Raw genomic sequence first — 18646 nt, forward strand, 5'->3', positions numbered from 1 at the left:
AGCCTCACACTAGTAAGGCCTGCAACAAAAGGCCCACAACATATCCAACAGGCATTCACGGTCATCACGACAAGCTGTCACAGTTATGAAGGAAGGGGAAGAAAGGTATAGAGAATCATACATAAAAATGTCCACCTATAAATTTCCATTATGATTTAGAAAAACTATTTGGTAAAGACAATCAGATATATTCACAATGAGTTGTGTCAATTTTGTACTTAATAATATCTTATTTACAATAAAAAGAGATATGCATCATATAAAAAAAAACTTAATGACTCTAATAAGACATGTCAATGAACCTAACATTGTTTTGGTAGAAGAGAAGCACTCCTATTGTATATAAACATATCCATCTGTAACATCCAAATAAAATACCAAAATCTAGATGCACACGGACATGTCCACATCGTACGCATCTATCCACATGTATTTTTTTATATATCTAATTTAATTGTTTGTAAATATATTAGTGGTCAATAAATAAATAAATAAAAGACTAGCCGTCCTCATGTTAGGGCGATTGAGGTCGGCGATGAGCTATTCTTCCCGTATGTTGAGTCTAAAAGCGAATAGGACTTCCGGATCGGTACAGTTTTGCATCATGTTATTTATACATGAATTGGGACCCGAATTGCCCTATGGTTTTGCTCGTCTTTTGGATGAAGAGTGCTAGATCTCATATATCGATTTGTCCGGTTTTACTGGGGCAGTATTCGACGTGAGAGACTTGAATTGGGTGGACTATAGGTCCGATCTGAAAGTCACCTAGGTGACTCGAGTTGCTCCACACATGTGTAAGGTGTTGTGCCCACTTTCCTGGGCTATGTAGTAGCTTGGATGCGTGTCCATTGCCAGAGGCGGATTCATATTTGATGTTCTTGCTGGCATAGGCATCCCTGGTTAATGCTAAGGCAGCCTGCACAAGACGGGGGGTGGGTGGAAGAATTCTTTTGGCTCCGACCCAATCTGAAGTTGACACCAACTGTAGTTCCTTCATGGGTCGACCTAATGTCGGTCCGAGGTTTTGGCCTGGTGTGAAACATGATGTTTGGCTCTCAGGTTGAGCCATCGAATTCCAGCTCTAGGCCTGATCCGGCGATACATAGCTTTCGTTCCAAGCTTGATTAAACATCGGTGTTTGGACCCGAGTGATCTTCTGCCTCTCAATCTGGTTTAACATTCTGATGTGGGGGTAAGTTCCGATACGTCGGGTCTAACACCTCGACGGCAAGTTGGAGTTTCGCTCGATCTTAGTTGGTTGGTCGAATTGCCGAGTGGTCGTTCCAGCGTTGGGACGGCGCTAGTGCAACCCTGATCACCACTGTTGGGCGTCATTGCATAGCTGGGACTACCTAGAGGGACCTGCATGGGCGACCAATGTTTGAGTCAAATCCAGCAGATCTCGGCTAAGGGGTCAAATAGGTAGCATTGGTGCGATGGTAACAAGAGAAGTAGGGGTTACCCAACTTCTGGCTCTCCCGAAGAGATAATACCCAATGCCATGTATGATTGATTTCGAGGGAGTGCACGGTACATGTTGATCTACCGAGATAGATGTGTGTATGAATGTGTTGTTCGTCTCATCTACAAGCCCTACCCCTTTTTTATATAGAAACCACGGGGTCTAGAAATTATACATAGGCAAGTCATCTCCGAGACAACCGTCGTGCAAATGAACCCTTAAGTCTTGGAGTATGCGCCAAGTCTTTGGGTATATCTCTTCCTTGACACCATGTGTCGACGAATGTGGCCCACCACTAAGTCTTCATGGGTGTCATCGGCCAGGCCCTACTGGACAGTGGGCAATGTGGTATGCACCCCCTAGTCCAGAACACAATCACGAGGCCATCAAGGAGGCACGAAATGTGTGGCAACAGTTTTGTGCAAGAGAGGGTTCTGGGTTTGGTGTACGTGGCGGTCAGGAGCGGATGTGGCGGCGGTCTTAATGCCTTCAAACCACCCCCGGTTTGCATCTAATTTACGGGAAAACAGACAAGCGGACACGTCGGTGGACAATTAGGGGTTTACATTCTATGACAAACTACGTTTGATCGATCTGGTGAGCGCAACACCATTTGAGCAGATTTTGGCGACTTTATTATCTCAAAATGTAGCATCAAATGGATACAAAACATTATGAGTAACACTCGGCCGCTGCATAATTAGGATGCACAAAATCAAATCCAAAAGTCTGACAAAAAGTATGAAATAAAAACTGACAAATTGGTAATAGCAGATTCCTGTAGACCGAAACTATGCCTATATCGAAGGGGGTGGTGGATCAATCCGTAGGTTATGCTGCCACCCATGTTGGGAAAAAACCCTCCATAGACATCTACTCCAAACATGTACGCACCACCTTGAACAACATTTGGTACTCCGGTCTTTGTAGTATAGACAATGTATGTAGTAAGTGCGTACACCCGAAAATAACATGTAGAGCAGAAGCATTTTTGTCATTAAAAAGCAAATCATTTCTACATATCCAAAGCGGCAGAATTTAGGTATACACTTCGACCCTTTTTAGCGTTTTGAAATTATTTGGAATACCATCCAACCAATGACCAAAAATATTGACAATACTTGTGGGCGGATACAAATTTGATGCTATTTGAATGACCGTCCATCTAGAACATGCAAACTTGCATTAGAAAAAGAGGTGTTTGATTGTCTCATTATGAGTACAAAACAACACTTCTTACTCCCTGGCAAGTTATGCCGTGCGAGGTTGTCTTTGGTTAACACAACCATTTGAGGTCCCTCTCCAATGAATTCTCGATGGCAGGAAACCACTCGGGTAGGGGGAACTCATCATCTTCATCATCGTCGGCCTCGACATGGACTATCAGCCGATCATCTCGGTGCTGGATGTCCGCACCGAACCCATCACCGTCAACGGCCTCTTCTCCCTGGTTGCAATTTTTGATCAGCGGGTTGAGATGTTCTATGGGGACGGCGCTGGGGGTTTCAAACCCTCAGCTAACATCGCCTCCTGTGGTCGTCAGGGCGGCGATCAAGGCAACTCCCACAACAAGAAGGGCGGTCGCAGCGGCGTCGGCTACGGCGCTGCAAATAGCTCTGGCAGTGGCGGCGGCGGCTATCATCCTGGTGGCCCTGGTGGCGGCTACCAACCGAACAACGGAGGCAGCTACAACAATGGCAGCAACGGCGGTGGATATCACCGGGGAGGTGGTGGTGGCGGCCACTTCCAGGAAGGTGGCTGCGGTGGACCTTACCATCCCAATCACGCAGGCGACAACAACAATAGGCGCCCCCCCCTAACAGGGGCCGAACCTTCCAAGGATATGAAGATTATGAAGGCAGCTGCCAAATATATAAAAAAACTAATCACCTTGCTCGTGATTGTGATTGGCGTTATGTAGAAAATAATCAGCCCAAGAAAGTTGCCGCTGCCGCCGATGCATCCTATGGTGTCGATACCAACTAGTATATGGACACAGGAGCAACAAATTACATCACAGGAGAATTGGAGAAACTAATGCTGCATGAAAAGTATCGTGGTCAAGATCAAGTCTACACTGCAGCAAACGGTGCAGGTATGGAGATTAGTCATATTGCTCAAGCAGTTATCAAAACCCCACATAAACACCTTGAGATCAATGAAATCCTACATGTTCTCAATGCTTCCAAAACTTTGTTGTCTATCCATCGCATTGCCCTTGACAATAATGTTTTTCTAGAATTTCACCCTTTCTTCTTTTTGATCAAGGATCAGGTCACGAAGAGGGTTCTCCATAGGGGTGTCTGTGTGCAAGGGCTCTATGCGTTACTTCCCAAGTATTGCCAGTTCAATAAACAAGTCTATGGTGCCATCAAGCTTTCTACTGAAAGGTGGCACAGTCATTTAGGTCATCCATCTTTTGCTACTTTTCATCAAATTCTTAGTAGAAATAAACTCCCAGTTGTTGGTTAGAAAAGTCAGAAACTATTTGTGATTCATGCAAAAGAGCAAAAACTCATCAATTGACATACCATGTTTCACTAGCGTGTCAACCAAGCCTTTGCAACTTAACTTTCCTGATGTTTGGGGTCCAACACCCACCTCTGTTGGTAGACATACTTACTATGTGAGCTTTGTTGATGATTATAGCAAGTACACTTGGATCTATCTCCTTAAAAAACGTTCCGACGTGTACCATGTCTTTCATAACTTCCATTGTGGAACGTAAATTCGATAGAAAAATCATTGCCATGCAATCGGACTGGGGTGGTGAATATGAAAAAATGAATTCTTTTTTTCAAAGGATTGGTATTTCTCACCATATTTCATGCCCACATGCCCATCAGCAAAACGGTTCCGCCGAACATAAGCACCACCATATTGTTGAAGTAGGCCTAGCTCTCCTAGCTTTGTCCTCCATGACACTAAAATTTTGGGATAAAGCATTTCTCATGGTTGTGAATCTCATCAACATGTGGCCAAGTTGTGTCATCTCTAATGAAACTCCCACTAAACGCCTCCTGCATGTCACACCAGATTACACCACTCTTCGTGTTTTTGGTTGCGCCTGTTGACCCAACCTTCGTCCCTATAACACTCACAGGCTCATGTTTCGTTCCAAGGAGTGTGTTTTTATTGGGTATAGTGCTCAACACAAGGGTGTTAAATGCCTTGATGTTGCAACCGGTCATGTCTATATTTCTCGTGATGTTGTGTTTGATGAAACACACTTCCCATTTGACAAGCTTCATCCCAATGCCGGTGCTCTTCTTCGACAAGAAATCCTTCTTCTTCCATCGAGTCTTCGTGTGGGTAATGATAATTGTGATGATCACGTTTTGGCTAACTCTCCTAGTCCCTTGCCTGAGTTTGATACAAAAAAAAATTACAGTTCAGATGGTGCTGAAATCAACACTATAGATAATGCAACATTAGACACAGGAGATCTGCTGCAATCTCTTTCGGTATCCATGCGCCCTGACCGCGGCACACCCGACAGAATCTGCCTCGGGATCCCCCCACGCCAGGAGGATCGCTTCGAACCCTCTGCGTCCTCTCCGCGCCAACCCACCCCAGCCACGTGGTCACGCGCTGCTGATGTCTGCTAGAACTACGTCGGCATTTCCTCAAAGAGGGAGGGATGATGCAGTATAGCGACGTTAGGTAATTCCCTCAGTTATGATACCAAGGTTATCGAACTAGTAGGAGAACCTCTCACACCATGTAAACAACACCTGCACACAAATAACAAATTCTCGCAACCCACGTGTTAAAGGGGTTGTGAATCCCTTTCGGGTACGACGCCTCTAGATAGGCAAATAACGTGAGGTAAAAGTGGTAGATAGGATAAATAGATAGCGGAACAAATAAATTGCAGCAAGGTATTTTGGTATTTTTGATTTCATAGATCTGAAAATAAATGCAAAGGAAAATAGATCGCAAAGGCAAATATGATGAAAAGAGACCCGGGGGCCGTAGGTTTCACTAGTGGCTTCCCTCGGTAAAAATAACAAAGGGTGGGAAAACAATTACTGTTGGGCAATTGATAGAACTTCAAATAATCATGACGATATCCAGGCAATGATCATTATATAGGCATCATGCCCAACATTAGTAGGCAGACTCCTGCCTGCATCTACTACTATTACTCCACACATCGACCGCTATCCAGCATGCATCCAGTGTATTAAGTTCATGGATAAACGGAGTAATGCAATAAGAACGATGACATGATGTAGACAAGATCTATTTATGTAGAAATAGACCCCATCTTGTTATCCTAATAGCAATGATACATACGTGTCGTTTCTCTTTCTGTCACTAGGATCAAGCACCGTAAGATCGAACCCATCACAAAGCACCTTTTCCCATTGCAAGATAAATAGATCAAGTTGGCCAAACAAAACCTAGATATCGGAGAAGAAATACGAGGCTATAAGCAATCATGCATATAAGAGATCAAAGAAGACTCAAATAACTTTCATAGATAAAAAAATAGATCTGATAATAAACTCAAAGTTCATCAGATCCCAACAAACACACAGCAAAAAGACTTACATCATATGGATCTCCAAGAGACCATTGTATTGATAATTAAGACACACACACACACACACACACACACACACACACACACACACACACACACACACACACACACACACACACACACATATATATATATATATATATAGAGAGAGAGAGAGAGGAAGCCATCAAGCTAGTAACTACGAACCTGTAGGTCTACAAAGAACTACTCACGCATCATTGCGGAGGCACCAATGGAAGTGGTGAACCCCTCCGTGATGGTGTCTAGATTGGATTTGGTGTTTCTGTACTCTACAACGGCTGGAATTGATTTTCATCGACTCTCCTAGGGTTTCTAGAATATTGGGGTATGAGCAAAGAGGTGGTTCAGGGGGCACCCTAGGTAAGCACAACCCAACTAGGCGCACCTGGGCCCCAGGCGCGCCCTGGTGGGTTCTGCTGCCCTTGGAGCACCCCCAGGTGCTTCCCTGGCCCACGGGATGTCTTCTGCCCAAAAAAATCATCAAAAAGTTTCGCTGCGTTTGGACTCCGTTTGGTATTGATTTCCTGCGATGTAAAAAATATGCAGAAAATAGCAACTGGCACTGGGCACTATGTTAATAGGTTAGTACCAAAAAATGATATAAAATGACTATAAAATGATTGTAAAACATCCAAGAATAATAATATAACAGCATGAAACAATAAAAAATTATAGATACGTTGGAGACGTATCAGCATCCCCAAGCTTAATTCATGCTCGTCCTCGAGTAGGTAAATGATAAAAACAGAATTTTTGATGTGGAATGTTGCCTTACATGTTCATCACATTTCTTTTCTTTATAGCATGGACATTGGACTTTTATATGATTCAAAGCGATAGTCTAGTTTTGACATGCAGACTTTAATACTCAAGCATACCAACAAGCAACCACATCTTTCAAACTATCAACACTAAAGCAAGTTATCCATAGCCCATTATGCTCAACCATTGATCCATTCATGAAACACACTCGAATATTTGCTACACCCAGTGCTCAAATATGGTCACACTAGTAGAAAAAGGGTCTGTAGTCCCGGTTCATAAGGGCCTTTAGTCCCGGTTCTGGAACCGGGACTAAAGGGTCGTTACTAAAGCCTCCCCCTTTAGTCCCGGTTCTTATACGAACCGGGACTAAAGGCCCTCCACGTGGCCGCTGCCTGGAGGTCCAACTTTAGTCCCGGTTGGTAACATCAACCGGTAATAAAGGAAATTTTATGATTTTCTTTTGAATTTTTTTGAATTTTTTTTAAATTTCTGAATTATTTTAACCTCTAATCTCCAATCACCCCTCATCACTGCTCAATTTAACCTCTAATCTCTAATTACCCCTCATCATTCCAAATCATCTAACTTCCCGGACGGTCACCCATCCTCTCACTACTCCGACCAGACATGCTTAACTTTCGGGTTCTATTCTCCCTCGTTTCCAAATCTGCACTTGTTATTTTCCTGACAATAGTAAGATGTCAATCCTATTAAGCTTCAGGAATTTAGCTTGAGCATGAAGTCACACATTTCACTGTTTGATTTTGAAACTATTGTTCTAAAAAACAATAATTATTTAGTAACACTAATATTTCTTGAATAACTAGTTTGACCATAGTTTGACCATAGTTTGACCACAGTTTGACCAGATTTGACCAAAATTCAAAGAAACTGAAATAATTATTTAGTAACACTAATATTTCTTGAATAAGTAGTTTGACCATTGTTTGACCACAGTTTGACCAAAATTCAAAAAACCTGAAATAATTATTTAGTAACACTAATATTCTTGAATAATTATTTAGTAACACTAATACTTCTTGAATAAGTAGTTTGAACATAGTTTGACCAGATTTAACAAAAAATTTAAAAAAACTAAAATTTGAGCATAACTTTTTTCCCTTTTAGAATTTGAGGATTCTAAAAATTTGCAAACAGGCCATAGGCGGTCAAAATCAGATGTGGATTTTCATGCTGAACATTTTGATATAGTATATGTTTTTTTCTGACATCATATGCAAAAGTTATAGCCGTTTTACATTTTCCCTGCACTTTTTGCAAAACATGTCCAAATTTAAGTTTTTAAATTTTCCTAACTAGTTCATGTAGTAACATAACTACATTTGGAAGGATTTTAATTTTTGAAGTTTTTATCATTTTATTTGCTTTTTACAAAACTGCAAAGGCGATCCACGCGGGGGGGGGGGGGGGTAGAGTTTGAAAATAGGACCTTTAGTACCGGTTCGTGGCAGTACCGGTTCGTGGCACGAACCGGTACTAATGGGCATCGCACCCTTTAGTACTGGTTCGTGGCACCAACCGGGACTAAAGGTCCCATTTGAACCGGGAGTAATGCCTGTACGATGCCCTCACCGAACGAAACCCGGATTAATGCTCTTTTCTGGCCGAACGAAAGCCCTGTTTTCTACTAGTGTCGGGGCCTCGTCGCCTGCGCGCTACGCTCCCACCCCATAGGTCTACACCAGGTGGGCCCCGCGCCCCACTACGGTCGTGCCAGGCGTGCACGACGCATGCTTCGGGACGGATCAGGCTGGCCCACCCGGATCATCTGTGGCGGCTTCTGTATCATCGGTGCATGTGCATGCCATAGAAGATCCAAGCAGTCCTCATGCGATTGACTCCTCGGGATCGGGCGGATCCACTGCAGCCACCACTGCCGCCTCGACCAGATCTTCTGTGCATGCACCTCTGTCTCCAGTGCTGCCCCGCACACGTTTTCAAACAGGTAGACTTGAACCTGTTAATTATAAAACCAAATATGGTTTAATTGTTTCTGATGATGTTCCAGGTGAACCGCACACTGTTTCTCAGGCTCTTGCTGATCTGAAATGGAAACAAGCCATGCATGAAGAGTTTGGATCTCTTCAGAGAAATCTTACCTGGCATCTTGTCCCTTTCCATCCAGGTACCAACTTGATTGATTGCAAGTGGGTTTTTTACATCAAGCGACGATCAGATGATACCATCGACCGATACAAAGGTCGTCTCGTTGCCAAAGGGTTCAAGCAAAGGTACAGCCTTGATTATGAGGACACATTCAGTCTTGTTGTTAAAGCTTCCACTATTCGTCTTGTTCTCTCCATAGTCGTCTCTTGAGGTTGGTGCCTTCGTCAGCTAGATGTGCAGAATGCGTTCCTTCACGGTGTTCTGGAAGAGGAAGTCTATATGAAACAACCTCCTGGGTTTGAAGATCCAGATAAACCATTTCATGTTTGCAGACTTGATAAATTGCCCTACGGACTGAAGCAAGCCCCAAGGGCATGGTACTCTCGCCTCAGCTCCAAACTGCACACTCTTGGCGTTGTTGCTTCCAAGTCTGATACTTCCTTATTTATTTACAACAAGTTCAACACGGTTATCTTTGTGCTCATTTATGTTGATGACATCATTGTTACTAATTCATGTAATGGGGCAGTAACAACTCTCTTGAGAGACTTGTAGTCAGATTTTTCTCTCAAAGATCTCGGTGACTTCCATTTTTTTCCTTGGCATTGAGGTCAAGAAGAACCAGGAAGGTGGTCTTCATCTTTCGCAAGAAAAATATGCAACTGATCTTCTGAGCAAGGCAGGGTTGCAGGGTTGTAAACCAACACCAACTCCACTCTCCAGCTCAGAAAAATTGTCTCTTGCAGAGGGTGTTCCTTTAAATTAAGAGGAGGGAACCAAATACAGGAGTTTGGTAGGAGCACTTCAGTACTTGACACTCACCAGGCCTGATATTTCTTTTGCAGTAAATAAAGTGCGCCAGTTTCTTCATGCACATACTTCTGCTCATTGGACTGCTGCTAAATGCATACTGAGATATGTGAAGAACTCATTAAGTGTTGGGCTAACCTTCACCAAGTCAACTTCCACTCTTGTTAGTGCCTTTTCTGACTCTAATTAGGCAGATTGCTTGGATGATAGGAGGTCCATTGGTGGCTTTGCGATTTTCTTTGGGCCAAATTTAATTTCTTGGTGTGCCAAGAAACATGCAACAATATCAAGATCAAATACTGAAGCAGAATACAAGGCATTAGCAAATGCCATAGCAGAAATAATATGGTTTAAAGCTCTGCTTAAAGAACCTGGCATATGTTACACACAAACTCCATGTCGCTGGTGTGACAACATTGGTGCAACATATCTTTCGGCTAACCCTGTCTTCCATGCAAGAACAAAACATATTGAGACTGATTATCACTTTGTGAGAGAGAGGGTTGCTAGCAAGGAATTGGAGATTCGGTTTAGTCCCTCAAAGGATCAAGTTGCAGATGGATTCACAAAGGCTTTGTCCACAAGATTATTTGAAGAATTTAAGCATAATCTAAACTTGAGAAGTTCAGATTAAGGGAGGATGTTAAACATATTGCGTAACAGGGTTTAGAGTGTTCTTTTGTAACACGTCTTGAGCTCTTGTGACCCACTGTGAGGTAGTTAGGAGATTCTCTATTTTCTGTTTCATCTCATTCTATCTCCTAAAACCTCCTGTAATATCTCTCGATGGTTAGCCTAGACGCTGCTATCTCCTGTACCGCATCCCACAATCAATATATACTCAGCGGGTCTCCATGTATGGAGATTGAGACGCTTCCATCATTTTTTACACTCGCAATTGTTACATATTTGACACAAAATGGCAAATACTACGCAATCATAATACAAATAGTTATATTCATAACGTACTGGATAAGAAAGGGTGTTCAGCTATCAAATCCTAGATACCTGGATAGTAAACTTGCCAGACAAGAAGCTTTCATCATCTCTCAAATATTGTTGCCACAAGATTCTCTGCTTGTTGGCTCCTATATATTTGGAAGGGTCATTTTAGCCAGAATTTTTTGCCTGAAGCAAAAGCAGAATATACTTCATAAATTCATGAATATATAGTGGTTAAGTACCAAAGTAGGCACCACAAATAAACAGGAAAACTCCATATACTATCAATTTTAATATTGATTATATTACACTTCTTTCTATTCAACGATAATATACATAGGAAAAGAAAGAAACCAATAAATAAGGGTGACAATAGTACTATTGGGGTTCGGTGGCATGGAAGCATGTATGTAATGGAAAATGAGAATGTGAACTGTGGAAACTTGTAATACGCAAGTGGTTATGGGGTTCATAGTCAAACCCTAGTCTCCGCTAGTAATAATGAAGTAGATTTGCCTAAGTTGATGTAAAGCAGGAATCAAAAGTGTGCCCCTAAAATAGTAGAAGGTAACCAGCATCTACTCGGAATCTAACCTCACATAGCCTTCAGATTGTTTTGTTTCAATATCAGACTTTAGTGTTGCTTCGTGCAGAGATCCTTCATAACGAGAGACTTTCCTTTGTGTAGCAATTCAAATAGGAAGATCTGCATCTGGGAATTGATCTGGCGTAAACCTGTCCAAAGAGTATTTTTCTATCTACAACAGTGAATTATCTGCATAAGTTTGCTCTTTGAGCAAGAGAGCTTCAATTTGTCAATCGAGATCTGAAATCATGAATCAAAGTACAGACAGAAGGTATAGACACCTCACCTTTACATCAAAATTTTCACACATAAACATGCCATACCTGATACTTCTTTCGCCGGTTAGATCTCCTCGACACCATGCGCCAGATGGGTATGGATGGCAGCCAGGATATAGCTGCACCCTCAGGAAAAATAACACTAAATGGAAATGGAACTCTAAGAGGCTAAAAGGGGAATGCAAAAAAAAAAAAAAAACGCCGCCTACTCTGGTTCTGCAAATGCTACAAATAAGGGTGAGCCCTTGTTCTACTTTCCCCATCTTCCCATGGTGCTCTGAGCTCTTCCTAATTTTTTTTAAGATTTGGTTGGGGTTAATTCCTACACTGATGGCGGCACCGGCCAACAGCTGCAACTCGCTCCACAACCTCTCCCACCAAGCGCACCATGCTGCGTTGGTGTTGAAAGAACCTATCTTTTTGGTGGCAACACGGGCAGGTGAGTGTATTTTAAATACCTGATATATATAAACACAAATTATTTTCCCGTTTGTGAAGAATCATATGTATTTCTTGTGCATTTTATGGTCACATTGATACTGTCCTCCGGCAGTTGTTGATAGCCTTCGACAGTATTGGCCAACTGAAAAATTGAAAGTTAAACATTCTCTGTCGAATTTGGACTGTCGTGATTTACAACCCTAGCGTTGCATCGTGTCTCACAAACTAGCTCGTCGTTCCCTCATCATCGTGTTTCACATCACAGCAGTAGCGGGCACAGGCACTTTTCGTCAGCGTAGGATAGAGCTCGCATCGAGGGGGTGCGTGGTCGCCGGTGAGAGGTTGAAGGCAGCGAGTTTGCCATGCCGTGCTGCAGACGAGAGAGGTGGGTGGCTGGGAGAACGAAGCGTCCATGAATTGGAAAGGGAAGAAATGAGAAGAAGAAATCAAGTGTACAGGTAAGGGGAAAAGCATGCATGGGGACAAGAAAAATGAGTGGTGCAGGATGACAAGGCAGAAAAATCAAAAAGGGAAGACGATCGCTGATTTCACCTGATCGCTGATGTGTCCCTTTATTGACCTAGTAACATAGAGAAAAAAAGTTTCTCGTCTTTTCTCTGAGAGGTGGAATTTTGACTTGCCCCTGTCTCAGGTAAGTCGATTTTTCAACTGGGCTTGATGCTTCTTATACATTTCCTGCTTTTTGTAATATCACTTCTTACAAAACTTTTTTTACGAAAGAACTTCCACTATTATGCTTATTTTTGGATATTATAAAAAATCTCTGTTTATGTGTAAATTTTGTCAATAATTGATTTTTTACTCCATTTTAATGGTAATTGATGCCCCTAATTCAATCCTTCTTACAAAACTCCCCTTTGCGCAACTTTCACTATTAAATACTTATTCTTGCATATTATTATAAAATGCAATTTCTGTGCAAATTACGTGTAAATTTTGTCTTTATTAGATTTTTTATATTTTCCTTTTTTAAGAGTAATACAAGTGACACTAATTTATTCTTCCTTAGAAAACTCTATTTTTTATATTCATACATTATTTGTGGGGACACTACCACAATTATTAGAATTTCAGATGACCACCTTTTCTTCTTTTGGTTATCGGGTTTACAACTCATAGTAATTGAACATCAGATATTAACTGTGAACCAAACATGGATATATACATGCATGACGCTGCTCACGTTAGTGGCGACTAAAAAAAATTTGGGTCAGTCAACTGACCCAAAGTTCGTATTTTAGTCAAACTGACTGGTAGCCGGTCTCTGTCATACGGCCCTATGTGCCATATCCGCTGAACCGTTTATGCACGCGCGCTGAATAAGAATTTTCCCGCCCACGACTATCATACGACCATGCATGCTCGGCATGCAGCTTACAAATAGAACGTCGATAACTGCCACACGTGTGGCAGGAAATGAGACGCACCACACGTCTTTAATATAAATAGATTGTTACGTCATCGCATGCGTGCATGCGAGAATCTTTTCGAATTTTCAGTTTTTAAAATGTTTTATCTCTTAAATGAAAAATCCGATTGAAGATCCGTTTTCATCATTAAATCCCTCGCGACGAGATCTTCAACACTAAATCTCATATCGATATATTTTGGCGAAATTTTTTTGGGGTTAAAAGTTGCCATGTATATTGTACATAAATTGCCATGATATTTACACTGAAGTTGCCATGATATGTTTCAACTATTTTCTTTTACATCTAAAAGTAAATCTTAACATATTATAAAATGGAGAATTAAGAAACTAAACTTGCCATGCATCAGAAACTAAAATTGCCATGATACATACACTTAAAATTGCCATGGTTCAATAAAAAAATATTTTCATGATCAAAGTACTGGAATTGCCATCATCAAAAAACTAAAATTACCATGATCTACAAACTAAAATTGCCACATGGCAACTTTAGTTTAAGCACTATGGCAAATATAGTGTAAACATCATGGCAACTTCTGGGCAAAAAAAATTCATTGAAACATATCAACAATGGGTTTAGTTTTAAAGATCTCGTTGAGACGGATTTAATGGTGAAAATGAATTTTTAGTTCGCTTTTTTATTTAGGAGATAAAACTTTTTTAAGCCAAAAATCAAAAAGATTTCTGCTGATGTCATCTATTCATACGTGGCAAAATGAGTGATGATGAAGGCGTGTGGGCGATCTGAAAACGCCCACACGTGTGGGCGTTAGTTTTTCCGTATAAATAAAGGAGGACGCACGCTGCTTCCTTTGCACGAAGCTGCGCGACGATCATGGCGGCACTGCCCTGCTTTCGCTTTGGTTTCCTCCGCCTCGCCACCTTGGTTGCCATGCTGGTGCAACAAGCCCGTCTGGTGCCTGTGGCCATGGCGCAAGCCAATAACCTGACCGCGGGAGACGCCTTGACGCCGCCCCGGTACATCACCAGCCCGTCGGGCGGCTTCGCCTTCGGCTTCCGCACCCTCGACTCCGACCCGACCAAGTTCGTCCTCGCCACATGGTTCCGCTTCGCGGACGACGCCAACTCCTCCCAGCCGCAGCCGCAGTCCGTGGTGTGGTTCCTGAAAAAGACGACCATGGGCACCGCGGTCGTCGCCACCGCGACGTCCGTCCTCAACATCACGGGTGACGGCCGCCTCAGGCTCACAGACCGCGGCGACCAAGAGCTGTGGAGCGCCACGACTGGCATGCAGCGCGGGTCCGTCCTCGCTCTGAGCGACTCTGGCAACGTCCAGTTCCTCGGTGACGGCGACATCGTGCTCTGGAGAGCTTCCGGAACCCGACGGACACGCTGCTCCCAGGGCAGCCCTTGTCCTCGAGTTACTCGCCCGGGGGATTCCTCGTCTCCAAGCGCGCGGACGCGGAGTTCGGGCAGCCTGGCAGTCCAGCCCGACGGCAACGTCGTCCTCTACCTCGACCTCTTCACCGCTGACTACAGAACGACCAACGCCTACTGGGCTACGCGCACCTACGGCCCCAATGGCAACACGACCGTCACCTTTGACAACCAGGGTTTCCTCAACTACACGCTTCGAGATGGCAGCGTTCACGGTTTGATTTCGCCTAAAGGTTCCAACGGCGGCAACTACTTGCAGTTGGCGAGGATGGACCCTGACGGCATCGTCCGCACCTACACCCGCCCTAGATACGGTAGCGGGGGCACGCCTTGGACAGTGTCGGGAGCACTCCCCGGCGACGGAGGCTGCAACAGGGTAACATCTTCGAGGCAAGGCTTGTGCGGCCCGGGGTCTTACTGCGTGCAGACGATAGACAGGCTCAGCTGCCTGTGCCCTACTGGGTACACCTACATCGACGCGCAGCAGACCAATATCGGCTGCACGCCGGAGTTCGGCCCGTCGGCCTCCTTTTGCCTGTTCTGTCTCCTTTTGATCACCATCGGCGGCCTCGTGGCACAGCATTACCTCATCAGAACCAGTGATAGCCAGCGGCCGTTGAACTCTGGTGTGAGAGTATTCAGCTGGAAGGAGCTCTACCAAGCCACCAATGGCTTCGACAGTCTGCTGGGCAAAGGGAGCTTCGGGGAGGTCTACAAAGGGACGATAAGATCGCCGCAGCCGCACCTCATCGCGGTGAAGAAGCTCATCAACTCCAACGAGTACAGTGAGCAGGAATTCACAAATGAGGTGCAGTCCATCGGGCAGATCCACCACCGGAACCTGGTCCGTATGATTGGCTACTGCAAAGAAGGCAGACACCGGATGTTGGTCTTCGAGTTCATGCCGGGCGGGTCACTCCGCAGCGTCCTCTTCGTCGACCAAGAGAGGCGCCCCCCGTGGTGCTGGCGTGCCGAGGCCGCCCTTGCCATCACTCGTGGGCTTGAGTACCTCCACGATGGCTGCAGCGCCCCTATCATCCACTGCGACATCAAGCCCGACAACATCCTGCTTGACGACCGTGGCGTCCCAAGGATCACCGACTTTGGGATCTCCAAGCTGCTGGGGAGCCAGCAAGTGCACACCACAGTGACCAACGTCAGGGGCACCAGAGGGTACATCGCGCCCGAGTGGCTCCGCAGCGATGCGCGTGTGGACACCAAGGCGGACGTGTATAGCTTCGGCGTCGTGCTCCTGGAGCTGATTTGCTGCCGGAGGTGCCAGGAGCGCGTGGTGCATGACAGGTTGTCAGCAGACGCGGGAGATGACGACGAGACAGTCACGCTGTTTGGTTGGGCGGCGCAGCTGGTGGTAGCACGGAGGACTGAGCTGATGTTGGACGGCGACCCGGACGTTGAGACCGTGGGGGACAAGCAGAGGGTGGAGCAGTTTGCGCGCGTGGCGCTGTGGTGCATGGAGCCCAACCCGCTGCTGCGGCCAACCATGCACCAGGTAGTGCAAATGCTGGAGACCAGGAATCAGGCTCAGATTCAGGCACTCCCTGACCGTCCGGACTGTTACATAGAATCCTCACCTTTAATTCCTCAGCTCAAGATTGAATGAGATGTGCTCCACAGGCCTTGCTATTTTGATTGAAAGATACAGATTTATTGATCTAAATGATGTTTTAAGGTTAGATATTCAACTAAAATCACGACGAGTAAATCGGAACGGAGGGAGTACATGTGGATCATATAAGCTATTAGCACGTATGACAAACGAATCGGATAGCATCACAGCCAGCCACATGTAGTTTTAAGCATATATCCCAAACAGCACATGAAACTAGCTATTTTCCATTTCTCTTATTCTATTTTGAACGAGTATTTGACAAAAAAAACTACCACATTTGAGGTCCTCGTCCGACTGAACCACAATTTTTTTTTTTTGAAGATTGACCAAAAACTACCACTTTTTTCTAATTTTGTTGCAAAAAACTACCAAAAACGATTGATGACCGTTTTTGACGATTGAAACACGTTTATGACAATTATTTTGACCGTTATTACATGTGAGACACACGTCAGCATTAACCATCTTCCTCCTCCCATCTCTCTCGTTGTCAAAACAATATAGATCGTCTATCCTGGACCATGCATACAGGTTGGATGGCTCGTCGGCTTGTCAAAACGTGGTCGTGCAAAGATAGGAGACGTACGGCTGAGGTATTTTCGGGTAGAATCAAGTAGAAATAGATTGAGAGATGGGGTGCATGCCCTCCAATCTTGATCCAACACGAATGGCTTGACCGCTAGCTAGCTGGAGCTGACAGTAGCTCTCATACTGTCCATCAAGCACGGCAGGTTCTGCACACTTCCATGGCCACGGTTGACGGTAACTCTCATACGGTATGGAATTCCATGGCCAGGGCTGTCCAGTTATTCTATTCTTTGACTATTTGTTAACATATGGACAGAGGTGTGCCCAACTATTAATTGAAATCGTTGATGGCGTGCTAGTGTTTCACGCGAAAACATCGCTGCGCTGTATTAATCCGTTCACGAACACACTTACGTAATTTTAGACACTCCACTATATTTACTACTTGGTAAAATAACCAACTCATAAGGCTAGCATATACTGTGAGATGATTTTTTTTTGCGAAAGAACTTTCAATCTATTCATCTTCGATCATGGCAGTATAACGAATACCAAAAATAAAAATTACATCCAGATTCGTAGATCACCTAGGGACGACTACAAGTACCGAAGCGAGCCGAAGGGGCACCGCTGTCATCGCCCCTCCATCGCCGGAGCCGGGCACAACTTGTTGTAGTAGACAGTCGGGAAGTCGTCGTGCTAAGGCCCCATAGGACCAACACCCCAGAACAGCAACTGCCGCCGATGAAAAATAACGTAGATCGGAAGGATCCAAACCGAAGACACATGAGCGTAGACGAACAATGATGAGATCCGAGCAAATCCATCAAAGATAGATCTGCCGGAGACACACCTCCATACGCCCACCAACGATGCTAGACGCATCGCCGGAACGGGGGCTAGGCGGGGAGACCTTTATTCCATCTTCAGGGAGCTGCCGCCGTCTCGCCTTCCTGAGTAGGACACAAACCTAACAAGATTGAAAAAAACGACTAACAACGGAGCCCTCCCGCCGGCCCTTGGCAGGATCCACCACGCCTCCATGGCCCTAGGGCCACCGGAGACGAGGCGGACCTGCGCCGGCACCGACAAGAGGCACAAACCCTAGCTTTTTTTCTTGGAGGAGGAGGAGAAGGATTGAATTACTGTGAGACAATTTAACACATTATTGCTTCTAGTCTATATACATTACTATTAGTCACCATCCAAGTACTGGAAGCTAGTACAGCATTGCCATGCCGCGTGAGAAATGCAACACAGCCATCCGCAAATGAGTATGCACATGCCGCCGACACGAATGACTTGACCCCTTGGCTGGAGCTATCCGTAAATCTCCATCAAGCATGCCAGGTCCTGCTGACTTCCATGCCCACGGTTGTTTTCTTCTTTGACATGTATTCTCCGTTAACATATCGACAGATATGTGCTCGACTATTTAATGTGCTGCCATTGACAGATATGTCCCGGTTTGCATTTGAGCCGGCACTAATGTATCCATTAGTGCCGGTTCAAATGGCTAGGCGGGAGGAGATTTTTAGTACCGGTTTATTGTGAATCTGTAGTACTGGTTCGTGCCACGAACCGGTACTAAAGATGCTGGGGCCCGGCCAACACCTTTAGTACCGGTTCGTGGCCCGAACCGGTAGTAAAGAG

The 18646-nt window shown here is 44.5% G+C and overlaps 1 pseudogene; it reads left to right on the forward strand.

Moving 5' to 3' along the window:
- The first annotated feature begins 14272 nt into the window (after positions 1-14272).
- Positions 14273-16456, forward strand: LOC123084583 (G-type lectin S-receptor-like serine/threonine-protein kinase LECRK2; annotated as a pseudogene).
- The last annotated feature ends 2190 nt before the right edge of the window (positions 16457-18646 follow it).

This window comes from Triticum aestivum, chromosome 4A (genome assembly GCF_018294505.1).
Source record: "Triticum aestivum cultivar Chinese Spring chromosome 4A, IWGSC CS RefSeq v2.1, whole genome shotgun sequence".
NCBI lineage: Eukaryota > Viridiplantae > Streptophyta > Magnoliopsida > Poales > Poaceae > Triticum > Triticum aestivum.